The sequence below is a fragment of the Rhinatrema bivittatum genome, chromosome 1 (genome assembly GCF_901001135.1).
Source record: "Rhinatrema bivittatum chromosome 1, aRhiBiv1.1, whole genome shotgun sequence".
In the NCBI taxonomy this organism is placed as follows: domain Eukaryota; kingdom Metazoa; phylum Chordata; class Amphibia; order Gymnophiona; family Rhinatrematidae; genus Rhinatrema; species Rhinatrema bivittatum.
In genome coordinates, this window is record NC_042615.1 from 718,849,408 (window position 1) to 718,876,103 (window position 26,696).

Sequence of the window (26,696 nt, forward strand, 5' to 3'; positions counted from 1 at the left end):
GTATTTAATGTATTATAGTAAATTTTAATGCTTGGGGTGGGTTTTTTTGAGCTTCGTTTTCCTGCGTCATTTTTTGGGCCCGTTTCATTTTTCGCCGTTTAGTTTTTGTTCGTTTTTCCAAAAAACTAACCGAGGAAAAACGAACTTTACCCCGAAGCGTCAGACTCAAAAAAACAACCTGGTAGAAAAAAACGAAGTTCATCTCTAGCCAATATTGCAAAAGCTGCCACCCAGCCTATAGGAAAAATGGGTTTCCCTAGGCTCTAGATATAAAGAAGAGAATAATGTTGCTTTTCTTCCATTTACAGTTTTCTCCAGGTTCATCTAGGATTAAAAAGAGGCAAGAAATGATCAGAGTTTCAAATTTGGTATGTCACATGACATCTCACCCCTCAAACCATACACCGAAATCATATCATAAACAACCATAACACACCTAAGCCATACTTTTATCAAATATCATATGCCATTGTTCTTGTTAAATGTCACATGCTATTATTACATTATTATTGTTATTATTGCTATTGTTATTATTTACAGACTACATGCTATTGTCAAATGTTACATGCAATTATTCTTGTTAAAAGTTACAAATATTGTTTCACCTACATAACGTTACATGTACCACTGTTGTTTCAGATGCAAACTGTTGTGAAGGCCAGTTCCAAACAACGGTATATAAAAACATATAAATAAATAACAATAAATAAATCTCAGAAGTGACCAGTGCAAACCACCCTTGAGATGGAAGAACAACCAAAAGATATGATAACAGGAAAAACCCCATATCTGTACAGAAAACAGAGGTGTCACCGACACAACAAACAAGAGAGGTGGAGGACCAAACAGACAATGCCCTATTCACAGAAAATCTCATCCTCTAAAGAAATATTGTGGCTTTAGAGAAAGGTCACTAAATGAGTGCTCAAAGAATATGCAATTTTGTTACAGCTGTTGCTCTTCAACAAATTACCTCTCTAAAGATTGTAAGGCAATCATTAAATGTGCAGAGTATAATAGCAACCAACCTGCCTCAGCCCTCCATCCAGATGCTGCAAACCTAAACTCTCAGGGGTACATTTTAAAACATATGCGCGGGTGTACATGTGCGCGTGCTACCTGGCGTGCACACATGTACGCCCAACAGGGGGGTGCTGTCGAAGTATAATAAATAACTAAACAAATAAAATAATTGCATAAAATAGGCCCGGCACGCATAGAGCTTTTAAAATCCGGCCCTCAGAATGCTGCTACCTCCATGTTTAAGCATAGCAGGAAGAAAAATTTCATCAGAGAGTGAGACAATGGTACCTGAAGTTGCACCCAAATGCACTGAAGACTGTGGTGAGTGCCATGACAGAAGGACTTGATCCAAGATATGCTTAGCAATGGAATATTCCAAAGGACAATCTGAGACATCAGTAAAAATGTATGTTATTATGGATGATCAATGCAACAGGTCCCTGGCAAGGTCAGAGTTCTTTGATTTGTTCAATGTATAAAAAGATTACTCCTCATACATGGCTCTTCCGACAAGCCTACCCTGATTAAGTACACCGACTTCTGCAAGTATCTTGCCTACGCCTTGTATATTCCTATAAATAGTCCGTTGCAGTTTTTATTTATTGCTTTAATTCCTCCACCTCCTGCTCTTTGTATACTCCTCCTTGTTCGCCCTCCCTGTTCGTTGTAATTTCTACCTTTAAAGTTACATTGTAAACCGGTATGATGTATGCATACTAATACCGGTATATAAAAGTTTTTAAATAAATAAATAAATAAAATGCATTCAGGAGAGTTAGAGACAACAGGAAGAGCAGAAATTGTTTGGCCTTCCTTCCTGGGCAGTGCTTCTAAGATGGTATTTTTTTTTTTTTTAACAATGTCCATGCCTTTTGTACACTCTTAGGGCTGGATTTTAATATTTAATTTATTTATTTAAGAATTTTTATATGCCGACATTCGTAGGTGCATCATGCCAGCTTACATCGAACTTTATTAACAGTAAACGAATAAAGTTACATGGAAAGGGCAGGGGCCTCCGGGGATCTACAGAAAGGAAAGGCTTTACAAGATATAAGATAGGTGCAGCATAAACAATAACGAGTTAACAAAAAATGCAATTGTAAGGGTAAACGAAAACTACATGGAGCAGGGCAGGGGACTACGTGTATTAAAAGGTATAACGGGATTGCAAAATTTATGGTAGACATGGCGCATTAACAATAATAAGTTAAGCGATAATACAATGTTAACAGTAAATGGGAATTACATGTAGCGGGGATTACAAGATAGATGGAGGACGCAGTAGTTAACAATGATGAACTGAGCAATAATGCAATGTTAACTGAGGCAGGGCAGTGGTTAAGGGTAAGCTTGTTTAAATAGCCATGTTTTGAGTTTTTTCTTAAATTTATGAGTGCATGGCTCTTGTCTGAGATCTGGAGGCATGGTGTTCCAGGTATGGGGGCCACCTATGGAAAGTGCTCATTCTTTTGTGGTGTTAAAGTGAGACTGTTTAGGTGAAAGGGTGAATAGAATGCCCTTGTAGGAGGATCTGATAGGGCTGTTAGCGGTTTGAGATTGGATGGAGTCATTCATCCATCGCATGTTCTGGTTGTGGAGTTTTATGTATTATTGTGAGTGCTTTGTAAAATATGCAGTAGGAGATTGGGAGCCAGTGAAGATCTCTGAGTATGGGGATGATATGATCTATTTTTCTAGAGCTAGTTAGAATTCTAGCAGCAGAGATTTGAAGTTATTTGTAAGGATTTCATAGTGACTTTGGGTAAACCAGGGCGGAGGGAATTACAGTAATCAATTTTGGATAGTATGGTGGCTTGCAGTAAAGTGCGGAGATCATTAAAGTGGAGGAGAGGTCTGAGTTTTTTCAAGGTGTTAAGTTTAAAGTAACATTCTTTCATCGTTGAGCCAATAAATCTTTTAAGGTTGAGGTGATTGTCTATGATGATACCAAGGTCTCGTACATGCTGAGAGAAAGTAATAGATTGAGGGAGGGAATTTATTGGGTTTTGAGTAGGGGTGAGAATGATCAGTTCAGTTTTGGATGTGTTGAGGGCAAGATTTAGGCGGTTGAAGAGGGAGTTAATCGAGGATAAGGCCGTTTCCCAGGTTTTGAGAGTGGTGGCCAAAGAATCTGTGATGGGGATGAGTATTTGAACATCATCAGCGTAAATAAAGTGATTGAGGTCAAGGTCAGAGAGGAGTTGACAGAGCGGCAAAAGGTAGATGTTGAAGCGGGTGGAAGAGAGCGATGAGCCTTGTGGAACACCCCTGGAGAGGTGTATAGGGTTAGATTCAAAGTTGTCTATTCTAACCTTGTAAAGTCTATTGGTAAGATAGGACTTAAACCAGAGGAGGGGGATACCAGCTATTCTGATTTCATTAAGACGCGTAATATCTACACGCGGGCATACATTTGTGCATACAACCCGGTGCGCACAAATGTATGCCCAATTTTATAACACGCTCGCAGCCACATGTATGTTATAAAATCCGGGGTTGATGCACGCAAGGGGGAGCCGTGCTGGCTTTCCCCATTCCCTCCAAGGCCACTCCGAAATCAGAGCGGCCTTGGAGGGAACTTTCCGTCTGCCCCCCACCTTCCCCTCCCTTCCCCTACCTAACCCGCCCCCCTAGCCCTACCTAAAAACCCCCTAACCTTTATTTTATGTTGCTCTAGGCAGGCGTAGGTTGCGCGCACCGGACGATGGCCGGCCCGCGATCCAGGGCACAGCGGCAAATGGCTGCTGTGCCTGGAGGCTCTGGGGGCGAGGGTGGAGGCCCCGCCCCTACCCTCGCCCCTTTTTTTAAGCCCGGGACTTACATGTGGACCCGGGCCTTTTGAAAATAGGCCCGGCGCGCGTAGGGCTTTGAAAATCTGGCCCTTAACATTTGTAACTGCACATTTCAGTTTTTCTCCATTTTTCACAGTTTTTTCAAAATTTCCTGTCTGAAAGTTTAGTGCAATAGCCGTGGATTTACTTATTGTCCCCCTTCCAGTCAATAATTCAAATTTGATCATGTTATGATCACTATTGCCAAGCGGCCCCACCACTGTTACCTCTCTCACCAAATCCTGTACTCCACTAAGAATTAAATCTAAAATAGCTCCCTTTCTCATTGGTTCTTGAAGCAATTGCTCTATAAAGCTGTCATTATCTCTCTAGCATTTACTGCTGTATCATTTACCCAGTCAATATTGCCTTCCCTTATTTCTCTTAGTATTTCATCATCCATCTCAGCATTTTGGCCGGTGGATGGTAGTATACTCCTATTGCCCTTCCTGTTTTTATTTGGCTAAATTTTACCCAGGTAAAAAATATTGCCAGTTAGGGGCAGAAAATTTAAATCTCAGAAAAGTCCTTTTCAATATTTTCATAATAAATAAAAATATAAACTTACAAGTAAATAATATTTGAACGCTTTCTAATTACAAAGTACAAGGACAGAGGCAGCAATTGTTCTACTTCAGAGAGCAGCTGAACTGCAATTTCAGAAAACATGATTTTCATATAATTTTACCACTTTTATTTTGCTGAGAGATGATTTATGTATTTATTATGATTTTGATTTTAATATTATTTTAGTTCAAGCAGTACACTGCCTTGAGTCCTTGTATTGGGGTGATGAAGAATAAATAACTAAATAAATAAACAAATAAAATAATTGCATAAGCAAAAAATATATTAGAGTTCAAAGAATTCTTCTTCAAACTCAGTCAAATTCATAATAATGTATTCCTAATCCCTCATAAAACAGATTAATCTGAGACAAAAAAATCAAATTCTATAAATTGTTCAGTAGGTGCTAAAAAAAAAAGTCTTTCCTGTCTGCCTGGTTTAAAAATTCACAGACCTGTTTAACATTCGTGGGAGGCTCTACCTTTTGCACTGTCAGTGAGTAGACCCCGGTCATGTGCTCCAAGCACCTGAGCTGCAAACAGGAGACTCCTACTCTGATCACCAAGAGTAAAGTTCATGCTCTGGTTTAAAGGTTTCTCGTGCTCTGATGTAACACAGCTGCAATCAAAATATTACAGACTTTAGGGGAAAGGTGCCATTCTGCAAATGAGTTTGTATTTTTGTTGCCATTGAAACACATCATAGGTAGGAACATCCGCTCTTGAAGCTAAAGGAATACATTTCATCTACTATGTTGTTATTATTTCATCCACTATGAGGTTGGTATAACTTTAGGAATTAGCCAGACAAATCTTGCTATTTCAATTCTCACCCCACTGAACAGCTAAAATGTTGCCAGGGCAAATATTTGCATGCACAGAAATTAGCCGGATGTAAAGAGGCAGTGCAGGGGGTGCAGTTAAGTTTAGCTGCTAATCACCGATATTCAGCCCTGGCAAGCCAAAGTAACTCTGGTCAGCCAAACAGCAGGCTCAGGAGGAAATCTTCAAAAGGATTTGCACGCATAAATCTGGGTTTTACACGCGTAGATACACTTTACCCATGTAAGTGAGCTTTTGAAAATTGCTACAGTAATGTATATGCCATTGAATTGTCCATAGGATTTACCTGCGTAAGTGCACTTTACATAAGTAAATGGCTTTTGAAAACTGCTATGATTGTATGTTACATTTACTCCTCTCATAAACACCTTCTTAAGGTTATCTAGAGAACTTTATCTCAGAAACTTTATCCAGATACACTGAGTAGCACTCTTCTTTTTTCAGATAAGTACTGCTGGATATCCAAATAACTTTAGCCTCTCTTATCTCATCAGCAGGTTTTTGAATATGGACCTCTATGTTACTATGTCACACAGTGCCCCACAGCCTTTGTGGAGCTTTGGATTAAAAGATAGCATGTATAGCTGCTGATGTGCATTTCTGTTTAAGACTGTTACTGCATGCGATAAGAAACACCAGCAGCAACCTCTGCTAAATTATTATTATAAAGCATCTATGCATTCTATATTTGTAGGTTCTTTGCAATAAATGCTGTATTTTCTTCAAAATTTTAAAGTGTCTTGGGGACTTCAAAATTGATTTGATTATTGAATGAGGATCTCCCTATTGATTAAAATTCAAAGGCCAGAGAATTAGTTTGGAAAACATATTCAGGTAAATTTTCAAAGGAGTTCCACGCATAAATGTAACATGCTATCGTAGCAATTTTCAAAAGCCATTTACTCTGGTAAAGTGCACTTATGTGAGCAAATCCTATGAACAATTCAATGGCATATATTGTAGTAATTTTCAAAAGCCCATTTACATGTGTAAAACCCAGTTTTACGCATGAAAATGCTTTTTAAAGACGGGCCCTATTACATTATTACACACTACACAGTACTTACATATATTGTGAAGCTTGTGCTAAATTGTCTTCATTTCCTAATCCATTGTGCAGGCTGGAGTGTGGTGGTCTTCTAGCTGTGTGTGGCACTTCTGGAGAAAACCTGAACCTGAGACTACCTTGGTGACAGGTACTCGTTTATTTTTTTGAACCTGCTTCTTTGGGCTTCCAGTGCCATGAACTCCTGTGACTTGGGATCCAGTGCCATGAACATTCATTCATTACTGCCTGGGGATTTTTTTTCCTCTTTTTTTTTTTTTTTTAATATCCCCCTCCAAACTCACTTTAGTTCAGTCATTTCAGCGATGGTCCTTACCCCAGATAATATGCCAGGAGGCCATCCAGAGCCCTGCAATCATGTTTGCAAAGTGAATCAGGCACAGCCAATGTGGTGAAGGCCCCCAAGCTTGTTGTGATTCTCTGACTGCGATAAAAGCCGTGGAATTTGACTCTGGGCGTGGAATCATGACGAACTACCCTCTTGTACTCCCATTGCTGCCTCTCATGTGTGGCAGGGGCTTCTGTCCTTCCCCACCTGCTGCTCAGGCCAGACCAGCAGGGGTTTCTTCTTTTCCCTGTCTCCATCACTAAAGCCATTCCAGCTGCTGGAGTTTTCTTAATCTGCCCCCCACTGCTGCTAAGGCTGGCTCTCAGCTGTATTTACTTCTCTCCCTCCATTACCCTTGCAGGGCTGAGAGCAAACAGCCCTAGCACTACAGGCGAGAGGGAGGTGGCAGAGTATCAGAGCAGTGGTAATGGGGGGGGGGGGGGGGCTGAAGCTGGGAGAAGGGAAGATGAGAGGCTGAGGGAGGGATGAAGGACTGGAGGGGAGAACCTGGAGGAAAGGATAAGAGGTTGGAGGGGAAAAATGGAGGTGGGAAAAATGAAAGTTTGGAGGGGAGAGCCTAGAGGGAGGAAAGATTGCAGGAAGGATCAAGAAGAGGACAGGTGGAGGGAAGGAGAGACTCTGGAAAGAGGAAGAAAAGGATAGACCGAAAATGTGGTGTCAGGTAAGGATAGGGGCACCTTATGGAAGGAACAAAGATAAGCTATAGTGGGAGAATAGGTGTGGTATAAAAAAAGAGAAAAATGAGACAGGATTAAAAACAAATGAAAAGTAAAAATGGGAACAACTGAGATGGAGACATGAAAAGAGAAAGACAAGGAGATCCAGTCAAACAAAGAATGGAAAATAAAATATTGCATTTAAAAATATATATATATTTCGGCATATTAAGGGTCTAATTTTCTTATTCTCTGTCAAAGGAAAAAGACCTTAATGAATCAAGTCCTAAATATCAGTTTTATGTAAATTTATGCTAATATGCCACAATTGCTGCACAATTTCATGAGCTTGGCTTCAAAATTTTCTAATACTGCACATTGCCAGTATGAGGTCATCTTTAAACTTTGTGAATATCTGTAGGATAAACATGTTCTTGTTAAACAGGTTGTGCAACGCAGCTTTCTGGCTCCCTGCCAGGATTACGGCAGTCTGATCAGCCGCCTGCATGCCAGGGACAGGACGAGTCCAGGACTGGGTACTAGCAACTGTTGACAAATAACATGGGGGGATAGTGATCAATCATTTCTCTCTCGCACACACACTTGTTTACGGCATGGTATAAAAGAGCTGGACTTTCCAGTGTCCAGCGGGAGTAGGAGATATTGCCTCTATAGACGTATGGGGGTAGATTTAAAAGAAGCGCGATCAGCCTACTTTTGCTTGCGCATCAGACTCAAGCAAAAGTACGCTGGATTTTAGTAGATACGCGCGGAGCCGCGCGTATCCACTAAAATCCTGGATCGGCGCGCGCAAGGCTATCGATTTTGTATAGCCTGCGCGCGCCGAGCCGCGCTGCCTCCCCCCGTTCCCTCCAAGGCCGCTCCGAAATCGGAGCGGCCTCGGAGGGAACTTTCCTTTGCCCTCCCCTCACCTTACCCTCCCTTCCCCTACCTAACCCACCCACCCGGCCCTGTCTACACCCCCCCCCTTACCTTTGTCGGGGGATTTACGCCTCCCGGAGGGAGACGTAAATCCCCGCGCGCCAGCGGGCCTGCTGCGCGCCGGGCCGCGACCTGGGGGCGGGTACGGGGGCGCGGCCACGCCCCCGGGCCGTAGCCACGCCCCCGTACCCGCCCCCAAAACGCTGCCGACACGCCCCCGGAACGCCGCGACGACCGGGCCCGCCCCCGACACGCCCCCCGACACGCCCCCCCCCGAGAACCCCGGGACTTACGCGAGTCCCGGGGCTCTGCGCGCGCCGGGAGGCCTATGTAAAATAGGCTTCCCGGCGCGCAGGGCCCCTGCTCGCGTAAATCCGCCCGGTTTTGGGCGGATTTACGCGAGCAGGGCTCTGAAAATCCGCCCCATAGAGTGCTGGACACTGAAAACCCCCTTCTCGCCTTTGCTGACCTGACGACTCCCCAATTCAAGGCTGATGACACGAAGGGTGCTGGATGGCATATGCAATCATGTGGTATGTAAATAACTTTCTGTAAATAACATATATTACCATGATGTCACATTAATAAATGATGTCAAGGATATTGTGTCAGAGTACCTTACTCTCTCATTCCCAACAATATCCTGGCATCAATGCGATCTTGTGCTATATCAGGTGAATAATATTTACAAGATTGGGTGATTCTTATGTGATGACTTTCTTGGCTTACTTTCCATTTCCTAATATCATTTGTTTATCCTTAGTAAACTCCTTTGGTTACTTATTAACTTGCAAAGTCACTGATTTGTCTCCCATAAATAAGGTAACGATTGAGTGCTAAGGGGCACATCGCTTATGAAACATGCTCTTTCTTTATTTTCTAGTTTTTCTCTCAGGTACTCACAGACCCATGATATAAAAAGCAATGTCATTGTTTTGCTCAGTCTTTTTTTTTTTTTTTTTTAATTTAAGAATGCTTGATATACTAACAGGTGAATTTTCAAAGGAGTTACAGATTAATAAGCAGGCCTTTCATAAATAACCCTTTCAGTTGTAGGCACTGAAATATTATAGTATTTGCTGTCTTGCAAGTTACTGTATATTAAAATCTCTAAGCATCATAAACTTGCCCTTCTCAAATAATTGCTCCATAGCACAAATCCCATGATTTACTCCTTGTAAAGTGTGTCAGTAGGTCAGGGTTACCCCACAAAGAGGACAGCGAGGAAGGAATAATGGAGATAGCCGATCTGTGTAACACAATTTCCCCAAGTGTGTAGTTTTGAACCTATAAAGGTGTGTGCAATGTCCTGGACAGACAGACCCTCTCGAAGACATCCAGAGAGATAACTGAAAACCATTGTTCTGTTGCCAACTTTTCTCAATGCTTTTCTTCTGGGTTTTTGATACCATGTGATAATACTCTTCGGTGTACTGCCTCTCGGTTCTTGAAACTTGGGAATTACTAAGTCCCCCATTGCTCTAGGGTGAGTTAGTACCCACAGTGCTATTCTTGGCCTTTTCCCTAGCCATATACTGTAAATTTAGACACAACTGAATTTAACACTAAAAAATGAAGTTGGGAGCCTTTGAAAAGTGAGCTTGAACAATTTATCACTAGACCTAAAAAAAAGAAGTCAAGTGCACAGTGCTTCATTGTTTCTTGGTATTGGTGAAAATCAATTTGGCCTTATACTTAGCTTGGGAAACACATATGTCCTAAAAGAAAACAAACATCATGAAGTGTGACCTATCCTTAGGTGTTTTTATCTCATCTTGAATAAGCTGTAAAAGGGTAAATCTGGGAGAAACAGGAGGAGGAGTTAAAACATATTGGTAAAGGGATCTGAACAACTTTCGCTTACATTTCAGCTACAGTATGGAAGTGGTACGGACGGAGATGTATAAAGGTGCTCAGATTCCTTTGCCAGTATATATATACTGGCAAAGGAGGGGAAAACTGGAGGTGGGAAAATGTCCCCATCACTAAAGCCATTATATGTTTATATACTGTATATATATATATATATATATATATATATATATATATATATATATATATATAGTATATAAACATATACTTGATTTTAGAATTACTTTAGCTGTATTTTTTTTTAATTTAATATTTATTCAATTTTTACATAAATAATACAAGAACAATCTTGATTAAAAAAATGCATATGGATGAAAAGCATAAATTCACTTAGTTACCTACTAATATTTCCACAATGCTATATTTTAGTCCTCAATTATAAGAAGCCAGTTTAAGCATAACACAAAGGAAATATTCTTATTTCAATAATATACCCTGCAATGTACTATTACATGTTTGTTAGGGCTCACAGAACGTATGGTATCTACGAAGTCTCCAATTCAGTCTCCACCACTTGTGTTTTATCACTCAAAAAAAAATGACAATTGAGGAGGGGTATAAAACACAAAGGACTTGCCCTTGTATCCTATACAACATTTACATGGGTATTTAAGACAATAGGTTGCCCCTATTTGGAGAACCTTTGCCCTAAGTAAGAGAAATTGCCTCCTCCTCTTATGTGTTGATTTAGAAAAATCAGGGTAAACTCTTATAGCCAATGTCAGAAATAGTTCCGTCCTATGTTTAAAAAATAAACGGAATACCCAGTCACGATCTGACTCAAACACACTCTGTACCATATCACTGTCAGATGTTTCCAAAATTTTGGAATCTGATTCACATTCAAAAAACCCCCTTTTTTTAATTATTTTTACTAAGATGTTAAATCATTTAATAGCTCACAGTCTGTGAATCTTGTCAATAAACCTTGTTCAAGCAGGAGGTCAGCGGATCTATTGTCTGACCCGAACCAACCTCCCTGCTAAAAACTAAAAGAAAATTTTTAAAGAGACGGAGGGCAGGTTTCATATATATGAGTATCAAACCCCAACCAGGGTGTGCTCAATCTTGTGCATATAATCATAAACCGAAGCCACCACCGTCCAAATTTTTGGAAACATCCAGACTAGTTTCTAATTTATCCATAACCTGTTTTCCCTCCTGTTCTTCCTGTTGTGTTCCTCTTTTATACATTGGAATATAGTAAATCTTAGCTAGTGGTGGTATTGAATTTTCTGGTACTTTAAGAACCTCAAGCAAATATTTTTTAAACATTTCTTTAGGTGGTAGATATGGTAACATTGGAAAATTAACAAAACGAAGATTTCTCTTTCTATTCACATTCTCTAAATTTTCCAATTTCATTTGCAATATTTGATTTTCTTTTATCATTGCATCTTGTACCAATTTTGTATTATCTAAATCTCCTTTAATTTTGTCTAAATCTTTTATTTCATTATCCTTTCTCAATTCCATATTGATTATTTTTGACTGTAGGTTATTCACTTTTTCTATAACAGGATTAACTTGTGCAACTACAGAATTTTGCAAGCTCACTATAGCATCCATTATTACATCCAATGTAACTACTTCTGGTTTACTTATCTGAGGGACAGATATTCTAGGCAAATAAACAGAGTCCTCCATCTTTGTTGGATCCAAATGAAGACTTCTTTGTACCAAATTCAGTGAGGTGGTCTGTCCTATTTGGACTTCCTCCGGACTTTCCATGCTAGACAAATCCAGTGGCTTATGGCCTGTTAAGGGAGACCCTAACTCTGCGACTACCGCAGAAGGGCCCTCCCTCAATACTTTAGCTGTATTTTGATGTGATTTTACTGTTTTTAGTTTGTTTATTGTAAACCTATATGATGGTACTCAGATATGTCAGTATATAAAAATAAACTATAAACTATGAGGTAGATCTCTAAAAAGTACGCGCGTGCATACTTTTGTTCGCGCAACCGGATTTTATAAGATACACGCGTAGCCGCGCGTATCTTATAAAATCCGGGGTCGGCGCGCGCAACGCTGCGCAAAATTGGCAGCCTGTGCGCGCCGAGCAGTGCAGCCTGCCTCCGTTCCCTCCGCGTCCCCCCACCTTCCCCTCCCTACCTAACCCACCTCCCTACCTAACCCACCCCCCGACCCTACCTAAATCCCCCCCCTACCTTTGTTGGGCAAGTTACACCTGCTTGAAGCAGGCGTAACTTGCGCGCCGCCTCGCATCCCCCGGCACAGGCCGCAGTGCCGGGGGACTCAGGACCACCCTCCCGGCCCGTCCCCGAACCATCGCCACGCCCCGGACACGGCCCCTCCCGCCCCTTTTACGAAGCCCCAGGACTTACGTGCGTCCCAGGGCTTTGCGCGCGCCGGCGGACTATGCAAAATAGGCACGCTGGCGCGTGAGTGCCCTGCGCGCGTAAATCCAGGAGGATTACACGCGCAGGGCTTTTAAAATCTAGCCCTATGTGTCCCACATATTTTTTGAGAAAATTTTGTGTGTATAATTATGAAAATCCAAATGCATGCACATATATAAACATACAGGCAAAGGTATCTGGTAGATTTAAAAAAAAAAAAATACGTACACGCCTCCATGTGCGTGCACTACTCAGTGCCACACAAACATATTTTCCAGCTACAGTCTTCACCTTTTCAATAAAGTAATTTGAAATGAATTCCATTTCAGCTGCAAAAATATTTGCTCTAATATATTTCTAGCTTCAATGGAATGCACCTTTAGTTCATATATGGGAGTAAAAATTATTTATTTAAAATATTTCTTACCTGTACTATCTAAAATCCTAGGTGGGTTACAAAATGAGAATTGTCCTTGTAAATTAGGGACACTTTCATACCTAGCTCTTTTTGAACAAACATATTTGCAGTAGCCAAAACAACTTGCTGATTTATTCAAGTTGTTTTGTTTCCTTGACTATATATTTTTTTGTATTTTACTGTTTATGAATGTTTATGCATAGATAAGGTTAGGCATTTAGGGGTAAATTTTAAAAGCTGTGGGCTAGATTTTAAAAGCCCTGCACGCGTAAATCCTCCAGGATTTATGCGCGCAGGGCACTCACGCACCTGTGTGCCTATTTTGCATAGGCCGCCGGCGCGCGCAAACCCCTGGGTCACGCGTAAATCCCGGGGCTTCGTAAAAGGGGCGGGAGGGGCCATGTCCGGGGGTGTGGCAATGGTTCGGGGGCGGGCTGGGAGGGCAGTCCCGAGTCCCCCAGACTGCGGCCTGTGCCGGGGGTTACGAGGCAGCGCGCACAAGTTACGCCTGCTTCAAGCAGGTGTAAATTGCCCAACAAAGGTAGGGGGGGGGATTTAGGTAGGGCCGGGGGGTGGGTTAGGTAGGGGAAGGGAGGGGAAGGTGGGGGGATGCGGAAGAAAAGTTCCCTCCGAGGCCGCTCCGGGCCGCTCCGATTTCGGAGCGGCCTCAGAGGGAATGGAGGCAGGCTGCGCGGCTCGGCGTGTGCAGCCTGCCGATTTTGCGCAGCCTTGCGCACGCCAACCCCGGATTTTATAAGATACGTGCGTATCTTATAAAATCCGGCGTACTTTTTAAAGATCTACCTGTATGTGCGGGTGTCCATGTGCGTGCTACCTGGCTCGCACAAATGGACGCCAGATTTTATAATATGCATGCGCAGGTGCACGCATGTTATCAAATCGGGGGTCGGCATGCGCAAGGGGGTGCACACTAGTATATCTTGCATGTCTGATGCCTGCGGCTTTCACCCGTTCCCTCCCCCCTACTCTATCCTTCCTATCCCTTCCTCTAACTTTCCTACCCCTTAGCCCCATTCTAAACTCCCCCCCAGACCTTTATCTTACCTCTTGCGCCTGCCTGCTGGCACGCGATCCTCTGACGCAGCAGCAAATAGCCGTTGTGCCGGAGGCCTCTGGCCCCGCCCCTTGGACTGCCCGTTTTTAGAAGCCCCAGGACTCAGACGCGTCCCAGGGCTTTACACACGATGCCAGGCCTTTATATAATAGGCCAGGCATGCATAGGGCTTTGAAATCTGCACCTTAGAGGATAATTTTGTAACAATCTGCATAAGAAATATGGCAAATGCACATAGAGGCAGCACTAATTTTGAAAGCATACTTGCATGTGTATGTTTGCTTTGAAAATTATCCCACGCAAAACAACTGCACACAATTACATCTTCTAATTTGTATGTAGAAATGTTTCGAGAAAATTTACATGCATACTTATGAAAATCCAAATACATGAACGCAAGACCAAACTCCTTCCCAACTCTGCCCCCAGGAAATGCTTCTGCTAAGTCCCAGTAAAGACATACAGGACATAGATGCAAAGGTTTACCTGCAGATTAGGTGGGTAATTTTATTACCATATACCAAAATACTTTGGACAAAATCTTCTTTTTTATAATAAAGAGAACCAAGTGTCTTATAAATTATTTAGAAGTATTCATGTATATGGACTCATAAAATTCACCATTAATTTTATAAGAATCCATTGACCCTAGTGATTTGTCCTTAAGAATATAAGAAAATAAGAAATTGCCATACTGGGTCAGACTGAGGGTCCATCAAGACAGCATCCTGTTTCTAACAGTAGTCAATCCAGGATTCAAGTACCTAGCAAGTACCCATGCATTAAATAGATCCCATGCGACTAATGCTGGTAATAAGCAGTGGCTATTTCCTGTCAGCTTGATTAATAGGTTTATGGAGGAGAAGGCCATAAACTGCTATCTAAAACTTTTTTAAACCCGGATAAGCCTTAACCACATCTTCTGTCAATCTGTAACAGAATGTTAGGAATTATTAGGAAGGGAATGGTTAATAAAATGAAAAATGTCATAATGCCTCAGTATCACTCCATGGTGAGACTGCAGCATCTCAAAAAAGATATAGTTGCAATGGAGAAGGTACAGAGAAGGGAACCAAAATGATAAAGGGGATGGAACAGCTCCCCTATGAGGAAAGGCTGAAGAGGTTAGGGCTGTTCAGCTTGGAGAAGAGACGGCTGAGGGGGGATATGATAGAGATCTTTAAGATCATGAGAGGTGTTGAATGAGTAGATGTGAATCTGTTATTTACACTTTCAAATAATAGAAGGACTAAGGGGCATTCCATGAAGTTAGCAAGTAGCACATTTAAGACTAATCGGAGAAATTTTTTTTTCACTCAACGCACAATTAAGCTCTGGAATTTGTTGCCAGAGGATGTGGTTAGTGTAGTTAGTGAAGCTGGGTTCAAAAAAGGTTTGGATAAGTTCTTGGAGAAGTCCATTAACTGCTATTAATCAAGTTTACTTAGGGAATAGCCACTGCTATTAATTGCATCAGTAGCATGGGATCTTCTTAGTGTTTGGGTAATTGCCAGGTACTTGTGGCCTGGTTTGGCCTTTGTTGGAAACAGGATGCTGGGCTTGATGGACCCTTGGTCTGACCCAGCATAGCAATTTCTTATGTTCTTATGTTTAATTCCAGAGCTTAATTATGCGTTAAGTGAAAAAGAATATTCTTTGATTTGTTCTAGATGTGCTACTCGCTAACTTCATGAGTACACCCTAGCCTTGTATTCTCTGAAAAAGTAAACAGCCAATCTACATTAACCCATTCTAGACCACTCATGATTTTATAGACCTCCGTCATATCCCCTCCCTCAGTTGTCTCTTCTCCAAGCTGAACAGCCCTAACCTCTTTAGCCTTTCCTCATAGAGGAGCTGTTCCATCCCTTTTATCATTTTGGTCACCCTTCTCTGTACCTTCCGCAGTGCATCAATATCTTTTCTGAGATGTGGCAACCAGAATTGAACACAGTACTCAAAATGAGGTCTCACCATGGAATAATACAGAGGCCTTATGACATTTTCCATTTTACTCACCATTCCCTTCCTAATAATTCCTAACATTCTGTTTGATTTTTTAACTGCCGCAACAGACTGAACCCTTGATTTCATTGTTTTGTCCATAAGAACATAAGAACATAAGAAAATGCCATACTGGGTCAGACCAAGGGTCCATCAAGCCAGCATTCTGTTTCCAACAGTGGCCGATCCAGGCCATAAGAACCTGGCAAGTACCCAAAAACTAAGTCTATTCCATGTTACCATTGTTAATGGCAGTGGCTATTCTCTAAGTGAACTTAATAGCAGGTAATGGACTTCTCCTCCAAGAGCTTATCCAATCCTTTTTTAAACACAGCTATTCTAACTGCACTAACCACATCCTCTGGCAACAAATTCCAGAGTTCTGAAAAGTCCTAACCTCTTTAGTCTTTCCTCATAGGGGAGCTGTTCCATTCCCCTTATCATTGTGGTAGCCCTTCTCTGTACCTTCTCCATCGCAATTATATCTTTTTTGAGATGCAGCGACCAGAATTGTACACAGTATTCAAGGTGCGGTCTCACCATGGAGCGATACAGAGGCATTATGACATTTTCCGTTTTATTCACCATTCCCTTTCTAATAATTCCCAACATTCTGTTTGCTTTTTTGACTGCCGCAGCACACTGAACCGACGATTTCAATGTGTTATCTACTATGACGCCTAGATCTCTTTCTTGGGTTGTAGCACCTAATATGGAACGTAACATTGTGTTACTATAGCATGGGTTATTTTTCCCTATATGCATCACCTTGTACTTATCCACATTAAATTTCATCTGCCATTTGGATGCACAATTTTCCAGTCTCACAAGGTCTTCCTGCAATTTATAGCAATCTGTTTGTGATTTAACTACTCTGAACAATTTTGTGTCATCTGCAAATTTGATTATCTCACTCGTCATATTTCTTTCCAGATCATTTATAAATATATTGAAAAGTAAGGATCCCAATACAGATCCCCAAGGCACTCCACTGTCCACTGTCCACTCCCTTCCACTGGGATCCTCCTGCAATTTATAACTATTTGCCTGTGTTTATCTACTCTGAAAAATTTGTCATCTGCAAATTCGATCACCTCACATCTTATTCCCCATTCCAGATTTATAAATATATTAAAAAGCACAGGTCTAAATACACTGTGAGGCACTCCACTGTTTACTCCTCCTCTGAGAAAACTTACCATTTAATCCTACTCTGTTTCCTGCCTTTTAACCAGTTTACAATCCTCAAAAGTACATAGACTCTTATCCCATGAATTAGAAGCCTCTCATGGGGGACTTTGTCAAACACCTTCTGAAAATTCAAATGCACCACATCTACCGGCTCACCTTTATCCACATGTTTATTAACCATTCAAAAAAATGTAGCAGATTTGTGAGGCAAGACTTTCCTTGAGCAAATCCATGCTGGCTGTGTCCCATTAAACTATGCCTACCAATATGTTCTGTTATTTTGTTTTTTTACAATAGTTTCCACAATTTTGTCTGGCACTGAAGAAAGGCTCACCAGTTTATAATTTCCCAGATCACCCCTTGAGCTTTTTATAAATATCAGGGTTACATTGGCTACCTTCCAGTATTCAAGTACAAATTTCACTTGGGACCCTGTATAACACTGGTTTTGGGGTCCAAAATATCATTCCATGTTATAAGTGATTCCATGTATGATTGAATTAATATACTGTATTTTTACAGATCAATATTATCCTTGTACAGTATATATAAATAAAAAAAATTAAAGTATCCATATTACTCTATATTACTATTATTGAAGCAAAACCATGAATTTAGCATATAAAGGAAAACAATGACCAAAAGAGGCACCAGATTATTAGTTTTCTTCAAAAATTTGGGGTCTAACCTGTTACCGCGTTGAAAGCCATACCACGTTCTATCAAGCTGCATTCTATTGCTTCCCAAGTGTACTAGTAATTAATAGATCTGAAATCTTTGTTTTGAGTTTTTAGAGCCCTAGGGTTTATACCATCTGGTCCAGGTAATTTGCTAATTCATTTGATCAATCTGGCCTACTACATCTTCCAGGTTCCTTAGTAAACCATCTGAAGAATGGGTATCTCCCTAATACCTTCATTAGTAAACATCAAAGCAAAGAATTAATTTAGTCTTTCAACCATGGCCTTATCTTCCCTAAATGCCCCTTTAACCCCTTGATCATCCAATGGTCCAAGACTCCCTTGCAGGCATCCTGCTTTGGATATATATATATATTTCTTTTTTTAAATCATTTCTTTATTGAACAATTTTTACTATATTAACAATATCGCAAATGCATGTTATGACACTGATACAGTAATACAATCCCCAACTCCCCCATCCCCTCCCCCCAGTCCCCTCCCTATCCCTCAGGAGCCAGACTTCTGTCCACTCTAGGACTATGAGGTATCTCTTGCAGTGGCTGTATAGTCATAATCCGTATATCTCGTAATAAGATCTCTCTTGGAAAGTGGACGAGTCCGCCATAATTTATCCCAAATGGAATAGCAGGTAGATCTATGCATCACAGATTGGTTCCTGGCTGTCATATATTCATGCTGCAACAATGTCACCAATCTAGAGTGCAAATACCCTCCTTGTGGCCTCTCGATGTTAATCCACAAAGCCATAATCGTCTGTAGAGCAATGAGTAACGCTTTTCCCAAGAACACTTGATCCTGTGCCGTCAGTTTCAGTACCGGGTTGTTGAGTCTCAATAGGCATAGTTTAGGGTCCCAGGGTATGCGCAATGATAGAATCCTGTTAAGACTATCCAACACTTCCTCCCAGAAGAGAGTCAATTGTTCACATTCCCATAGGCTGTGGAAGTAGGAGCCTTTGCACTTCTGACATTTCAAACAAATATCAGAATCACACAATTTAGCAGCGTACATCCTAGTTCTAGACATGTACATATAGTGCAAAACCTTATATCCCGTCTCCCGGATCCCCACATTTTTGGACAGACTATAACAATTATCTAAAACTTTGACGATGTTCTCCAGTGCTAAATACATGTCAGCCTGTAGAACCAACTTATTTTGTATTGCCTGAAGAGCAGTAGGGTTTATACTCTCTTTCAATACTTTAGAGAAACCTGAGCAGGAGTGTCCCTTGGGGCTCCCAGGTGTGAAATAATCTTGTAATCCTTCCCAAGCATTCCCTAGCGGTTGTGAGCCAAATGTGTGCAATGCAATGCCTCACTTGTAAATAGACAAAGAAACCTCTGATTACGGGGTTCACATGGGGGCACCAGGAATTCAAGTCTCTGCTTTCGCGGATGATGTCCTGGTCTTCCTTACCTCTCCTCAAAGTTTGCTAGAGTCGGTGCACAAATACCAGGCTTTATTTGGATATATTTTTAAAAGTTTTTATTATGAGTTTTTGCCTCTACAGCCAACTTCATTTCAAATTCTCTCTTAGCCTGTCTTATTGGTGTTCTGCATTTAACTTGCCAATGCTTATGCTTTTTCCTATGTTCTTCAGCTGGACTCTTCCAATTTATGAATGAAGTTTTCTTGGCTAAAATAGCCTCTTACACTTCACCTTTTAACCAAGATGGCAGGCGTTTGGTCTTCCTTCCACCTTTCTTAATGTATGGAATACATCTGGACTTCACTTTTAAGATGGTATTTTTAAACAATGTCCATGCCTGTTGTACACGCTTAGAGGTGAATTTTAAAAGCCTGATGTATGCATTATTTAGGGGATGCACAAAGAAGTCAGGCTCATGTATGCCGAGCGCATTTTAAAAGCTGCATATCTCCTGTAGCATACATATCTCAAAAGTTTTCTAAAAGGGGCAGGGCTGGACTTGGTCGGGGTAGGGCATGGGTGTTTTCTGGCGTGAACCTAAGATGTGCGTGTAAATACTAATGCCATCTGGCGTGCTCCGAGGCCCCCTACTGCGTAATTTTACTTTTGCTGTAGATGTAATTTTAAATTTATTGAAAGCTAGACAGACCTGTGAAGTTTTAAGGGTTGGGGTAACTGGGAGTATGAAAGTTATCAAACCAAGGGTGTTGGAAGATCTCTCTCTTAACTGGGTGAACTGGGGATGAACTGGTAAAACTGGGAATGGGATCAGCATGCACCCCTTTCAAAATGCCCTGATTTACATGGTAGAAGTGGGATTTGTGAGTACGTACGTATACCCAGACTATTTTATAACATGTGCGCATATGGGTGCGCACATAGAAATATTTACATGGATAAATAACCACATAAACCACAAATGTGGAGCTGCAATTGGTCAAATGACTAAGATGAGCAAGATCCCTCAGGAGGTGAGATTCTTTGAATTTCATAGCTTGAAGGTAAATTGTACAAACCCCATATTTATAATGTCCACAAAGTCTATCTAAACCTCTTGTAGAGCCACTAGTATGTAAATGCAAAAGTGCAAAAGGAAACCGCTCTGAAATATTCCTTTCCAGAGAGAAAGTTATTGTTGGAGTATCTAAAAAGACTTTATTGTGTATTTCAACAACATGCCAATGTTTATGGATTATTGTCACAAATTTGAATAGAGTTAAGAATATCTTATTACACACGTCATGCAATTATCTCTCTTTCTCCTTGAACAAATAGCAATTCGTGGTCTGAAAATAATGCCCTTCTGAAACTGCAGAAATTGCATTCCTATCTGTGGTTTCCTACAAACAGTTGTGGAAAACCCTTTAAATTCCTTCAGGATGAATATAACATGACATGGAAGCTCATCCTCTTTATGTGTGAAACATGATTTAATTTAAAATGGCTCATCAGAACCATCCAGCAGATCACCACTAAAATGTTGTTAGCATATTCTCTTATCACTGGATTCATCTTGAATTGTGAAACTGTATTTAATAACTTGTGTTTATATTATGACAGATGAATAGTACTCTAGCTACTATAGTGGTGCCCAATAAAAATAGAATGACAGTGTTTAAATATTTTTATTAGGTATCAAAATTGAATGCTTTGGTAAAGAAGAGGAGCTCATGCTTCATTACAAGGCATATTGGCTTTGGCGGTAAAGTATATATTTAACACCTCATCAACAAAACTGCAGAACCTCTTAGTTCGATATAGACACGTTGTCTCTGAAACTTTACATATTCAAATACATTTAACCTTTCCCAAATTCCCAATCCCTCCCTCTAATTTTAAAGAACAAACGGGCCGATACAGTAAAGTCTGCGGGAGAGCGGGCTCTCCCAGCGCTCGCACAGGCCACTCTGCTTTGCACGCGATTCACTATTCAAATTAGGCCTGGCGGTAAAAACAGGCAAAAGGAGGTGCTAGGGACACTAGTGCATCCCTAGCGTCTCCTTTTGGACCGGAGCAGCGGCTGTCAGCGAGTTTGACAGCAGACACTCAATTTTGCCAGCGTCGGTTCTTGAGCCCGCCGACAGCCACGGGTTCGGAAACCGGACGCCGGCAAAATTGAGCATCCGGTTTTCGACCCACGGGCCAAATTCAAATTTTTTTTTTTTTTTTAACTTTTGGTAACTTTCAGGACCTCCGACTTAATATCGCCATGATATTAAGTCGGAGGGTGCACAGAAAAGCAGTTTTTACTGCTTTTCTGTGCACTTTCCCGGTGCCCGAAGAAATTAGCACCTACCTTTGGGTAGGTGCTAATTTCTGAAAGCAAAATGTGCGGCTTGGCTGCACATTTTGTTTTCTGAATCGCTCGGGAATATCTAATAGGGCCATCAACATGCATTTGCATGTTGCAGGCGCTATTAGGTTCGAGGGGTTGGACGCGCGTTTTTGGCCCCTTACTGAATAAAGGGTAATGCTAGCGCGTTGAAAACGCACGTCCAATAGGGTTAAGAGTGCGCTCCGGAGCGCACTGTACTGTATCGGCCCGTAAGTAAGATAATATATATACTTCTTTAATTGGTAAATAAAAACAAAACATAAAAAAATAACCTAATTGATTTCTGAAATGTCCAATCATTAAAATAGCAAGTATCTTCTAGATTGCAATGCTCTTTGTCATCTTTTAACACAGTAAAGAATTATGAAGAAGTTAAACGGTCTCTTGACTTCATATTCTTGTGCATATCTAGCATTTTCCATCTTACAGGCAAATAACTAGGGCAGCCCGGATACCCATGACATTTTCCCCCCTCCCTTTTTCCGCTCACATTAACCCAGTGATAATACATCAAACAAGTACAACATAACACTCAAATTGGTTGCAAATGGCCGCAGCCGTTTATTAGATGACCCTAACAAGAAAATCCAATTGGGAGTGCCAAGTTCTATCGCACCTATCTCTGCTCTTGTACTTCAGGGTAAGTGCCAATAAATTCGTATTTACTCCTCCACCCAAGTGGATTAGCCTGAGGTCTTGCTCGCGTGCTGCAACAGGTGACAGGGCCACCCCAGAAGGAGTCCTGTGTGGGCCGCCACACAGCAAGCCCATCAGAGCCCCGCCTGGTCGTATTTTGACCAGCGGACATGTCAAAGCACACTCCCTGGGCCTGACAACTCCCTCATGGCCATTTGCAGTAAGGTGTGGCCCTAGCCACTATCTCCCATACTGGCACCTCCCTGGTACCCCCCATTGCCTTTCATTGTCTCTACAGCTCCTCTCCTGGACTTAGTTGCCCCCATGTAACAAGGGTAACAAGTGATCAATCAACGGCTAGCTAACAATTATCCTGACTACTGTGTGGGTTGGGTAGGAATTGCCACCTTCAACAGGCCGAGGAGGAAGAAGAGGCACTGTAGAAGCTGGCAGACTTTATATCTCCCACCGGCCCACCCTCAACCCGGCATCATCGTGTGGCCCCTCTCGACCAATCAAGTGATCTGGTGCCAGGTCACGTATAGATCTCATTGTACCCGACGGACCAATCGGGAGGGGTACATCTCTCAGGTCACCAGACATCATCTCAGATCGCCAGACATGGTCGCTGCACTGGCCTTTGACACCCTCGAATCGCTACGCTGCCAGCAGCATGAAGAGGTCCCGAAGATTACCGCCCCCTCAGGTAAGTATTGGCAAGGAGTGGGGGGGGGGGGGGGGGGGCGACTGCCCAGGCAGGTGCCTCAGGTGTCCAGTTATTTGCAGCACCCACACACCATGCTGGGGGTCCGCTCATGGTTTAATGAAAGGTCCCCAGATCTCTTGGAAATGATCCAGCATTTGGAAATGATCCAGCATTTGGGGAATCCATTCCATAGCCATCATGTGCTTCAGGAAGGGAGAGGTGACTACATAAGAATAATATATTGTGAGGGTAATTTTATAACTGTGCAGGTAGGGTTGACTTTAGCTAGCATTCTCAGAGTGAAGTTATGCTCATAAATTTGTTTTGAAAGGGCTTGGGAAACTGGCCAGGTTTCATGCAAGTAAATGGCACTGAAAATAAATGAATTCCTTTATGGCTATAAGTAGGCCTGTGCATTCTAGCAAATGTGAAAAACATCTTTGTATGTTCCAGACCTTCATTCTGGTTAATCAAAACACATGAAAATCCCAATTTTGATATTTGGAGATTTGTCATCATACCAAGTTCACAAAGGGCCTGTCTCCAGAAAACGAATATCCTCCTCTCTCTCCAATGAAACGATAGAGTGGGCCCTTTCTCACCAAACTTTTATTACACTTTTCCCATTGGAATAATAGTAGGGATGTGAATCGTTTTAGGACGATTAAAATTATCGTCCGATAATTTTAATATCGTCTTAAACCGTTATGGAACACAATACAATAGAGATTCTAACGATTTATCGTTATAAATCGTTAGAATCGTGAGCCGGCACACTAAAACCCGCTAAAACCCATCCCCGACCCTTTAAATTAAATCCCCCACCCTCCCGAACCCCCCCCCCCAAATAACTTAAACATTTCCTTGCCAAATCCTACCTCCTTCAATCCCCCACCCTCCCGAACCCCCCCCCCCAAATGACTTAAATTACCTGGGGGTCCGGAACGGCAGTGGTCCGGAATGGGCTCCTGCTACTGAATCTTGTTGTCTTCGGCCGGCGCCATTTTCCAAAATGGCGCCGAAAAATGGCGGCGGCCATAGACCAACAGGATTCGACGGCAGGAGGTCCTTCCGGACCCCCGCTGGACTTTTGGCAAGTCTTGTGGGGGTCAGGAGGCCCCCCCCAAGCTGGCCAAAAGTTCCTGGTGGTCCAGCGGGGGTCAGGGAGCGATTTCCCGCCGCGAATCGTTTTCCGTACGGAAAATGGCGCCGGCAGGAGATCGACTGCAGGAGGTCGTTCAGCGAGGGTTCCGGCGCCTCGCTGAACGACCTCCTGCAGTCGATCTCCTGCCGGCGCCATTTTCCGTACGGAAAACGATTCGCGGCGGGAAATCGCTCCCTGACCCCCGCTGGACCTCCAGGAACTTTTGGCCAGCTTGGGGGGGGCCTCCTGACCCCCACAAGACTTGCCAAAAGTCCAGCGGGGGTCCGGAAGGACCTCCTGCCGTCGAATCCTGTTGGTCTATGGCCGCCGCCATTTTTCGGCGCCATTTTGGAAAATGGCGCCGGCCAAAGACAACAAGATTCAGTAGCAGGAGCCCGTTCCGGACCGCTGCCGTTCCGGACCGCCGCTGGACCACCAGGTAATTTAAGTCATTTGGGGGGGTTCAGGAGGGTGGGGGATTTAATTTAAAGGGTCGGGGGTGGGTTTTAGCGGGTTTTAACGATATATCACGATATTTTACCCCCCCAAACGGCAACAATACGATTCCCTCCCCCTCCCAGCCGAAATAGATCGTTAAGACGATCGAGGACACGATTCACATCTCTAAATAATAGCATCTTTCAAAGCCCTCGCTGGGGGTAGATCCTACGATCCAAACAGAGTTCTTTTTCAAGATTCTGGCTCTGGTAGTGTCTTGTTAATTCATTCTAAATGATTGTATTCCGCTTTGAGACCAGTCTTGGGAAAAAAGGCAGAATATCAAACGTTTGGAAATGAAGAAACAAATGCATGAATGTGCTAGCTTATATTGTAGATCCCACAAAGGGATGCTTGCTACTCTTTTCCAGACTCTATAAAACCCTCTGCTCAGCTCAGTGGCTGTTAACTCAGCACTGCTGTTTACTGTATGATGAGATGTGATTTTTATGAAGTTGTTTTGTTAGACCTAGTTCAGAAGGAATGTATAAGAGTTTTAGCATAAATAAGCAACTCCCCCTTCTGTATTGAGCTGTATTTGACCCGCACTTGACTGGCCTGTAAACTCCTGGTGCTGCGCCTCCACAGCTGTGCAGGTCAGCCACAGTGGTTCCTGTTGCTTCCCTCCTGTCACGTTGCTTTTCGTAAGTAGAATCTTACCGCTCCAAAGACAGGAGCGAAGCAGTAGAGGAGGGTTGGGGAGGGTGGTGGGCTCTAAAGCATAATTCATGGGTGAAGTAAGACAGACTGGGGGTGAAAGTGGAAGAGATAGGGATGAGAGTTTGGAGAAGTGAGGCTGTAGATGGAAGGGATGAGAAGACGGTGAGGATGAATAATTGGAGGGGAGAGGCTGGACAGGGGTGGATCAGAGAGAAAAGAGACTTTTCTAACCTTTGTTAGAGAATCTGTTCTTGAGCCGTCACAGGAAATCTGAGGTCTTGGCTATAGTTTGTCAATAGTTTGTGTCAGCAATTAAATCTATTAGCCATCTGCTATATGGCATAGCCCATTAACATTCCTACACTTTTATCTTCCCTAATGAGGCACTGCCATTGAGGTCATAGCATGTTCTTCTATGCCAAGGATCATAAAACGTAAGCCATATAGGTTTAAAATGGATTAGAACATCATCAACTGAGCAATGTTTTGTTTTATAAATCCTTATCATTAGAAAAGTGCATTTCTGCTCAGCCTTGCAGAAGATAAAAATATACCCGAGCTCCATTTTCACAGACTTTTGAAAGGAAGCTGCAGATCTGGCTTTGTGTTTGGATTCATTACCCATGAAAATACATTTCCTCTCTTCTCAGGTTGAAGGATTATGGTGAGCGATAGAGGATTTTTTTTTTTTTTTTTACAATCACATAAATCTTGGACTCCGTCTAGATAACGTGATGAGCAACTTGTATGTGTGTGTGTGAGAAAGGAAGGCAAACAGGAATTCCTTTTGGAAGTGTGACAATATTATTTCTTCCATTCAACCTAGAACAAGTTAGGGCAGATCTTCCTGGCAATGCATCTTAAAACATGAAAGGCACCAAAGGTGGAATTTGCATTTCTTGTGGTTCTTATTACATTGGTTATTTCCTTATTTAAAAAAAAAAATAACCCCAAACAAACAGACAAAGCAAAACATGGGAATCTTATACATGTGCCGTGTGTAATGCCCTAACATAATATTTTCTGAAAGTTGTGAATTATATACATCTGGACCTTTTCAGATGGTACAATGCACACATAGTCCAGGTCCTCCCTGCCATCCCTGATCCCTTAAGAATATTAATGTGAGGCGACTGCTGCAATAAACCTTCTGTCTTAACTATATTAAAACTACTAAACTAGTTGTATTACAGGAATTGCTCTCAGATTTAAATTTGAACCCTCTCTCTAATAAACCTTAATCTATGAGTGCTTATGAATTATCATCCCAGCTCCAGACTGAATGCTGCTGTTTCCTTCCTCCTGCTTCTTTTCACCCTATTTTTCTTCCCATTTCCTGCCTCTCTCTCACCATCTAATTCAACCATTGCAGTGACAGT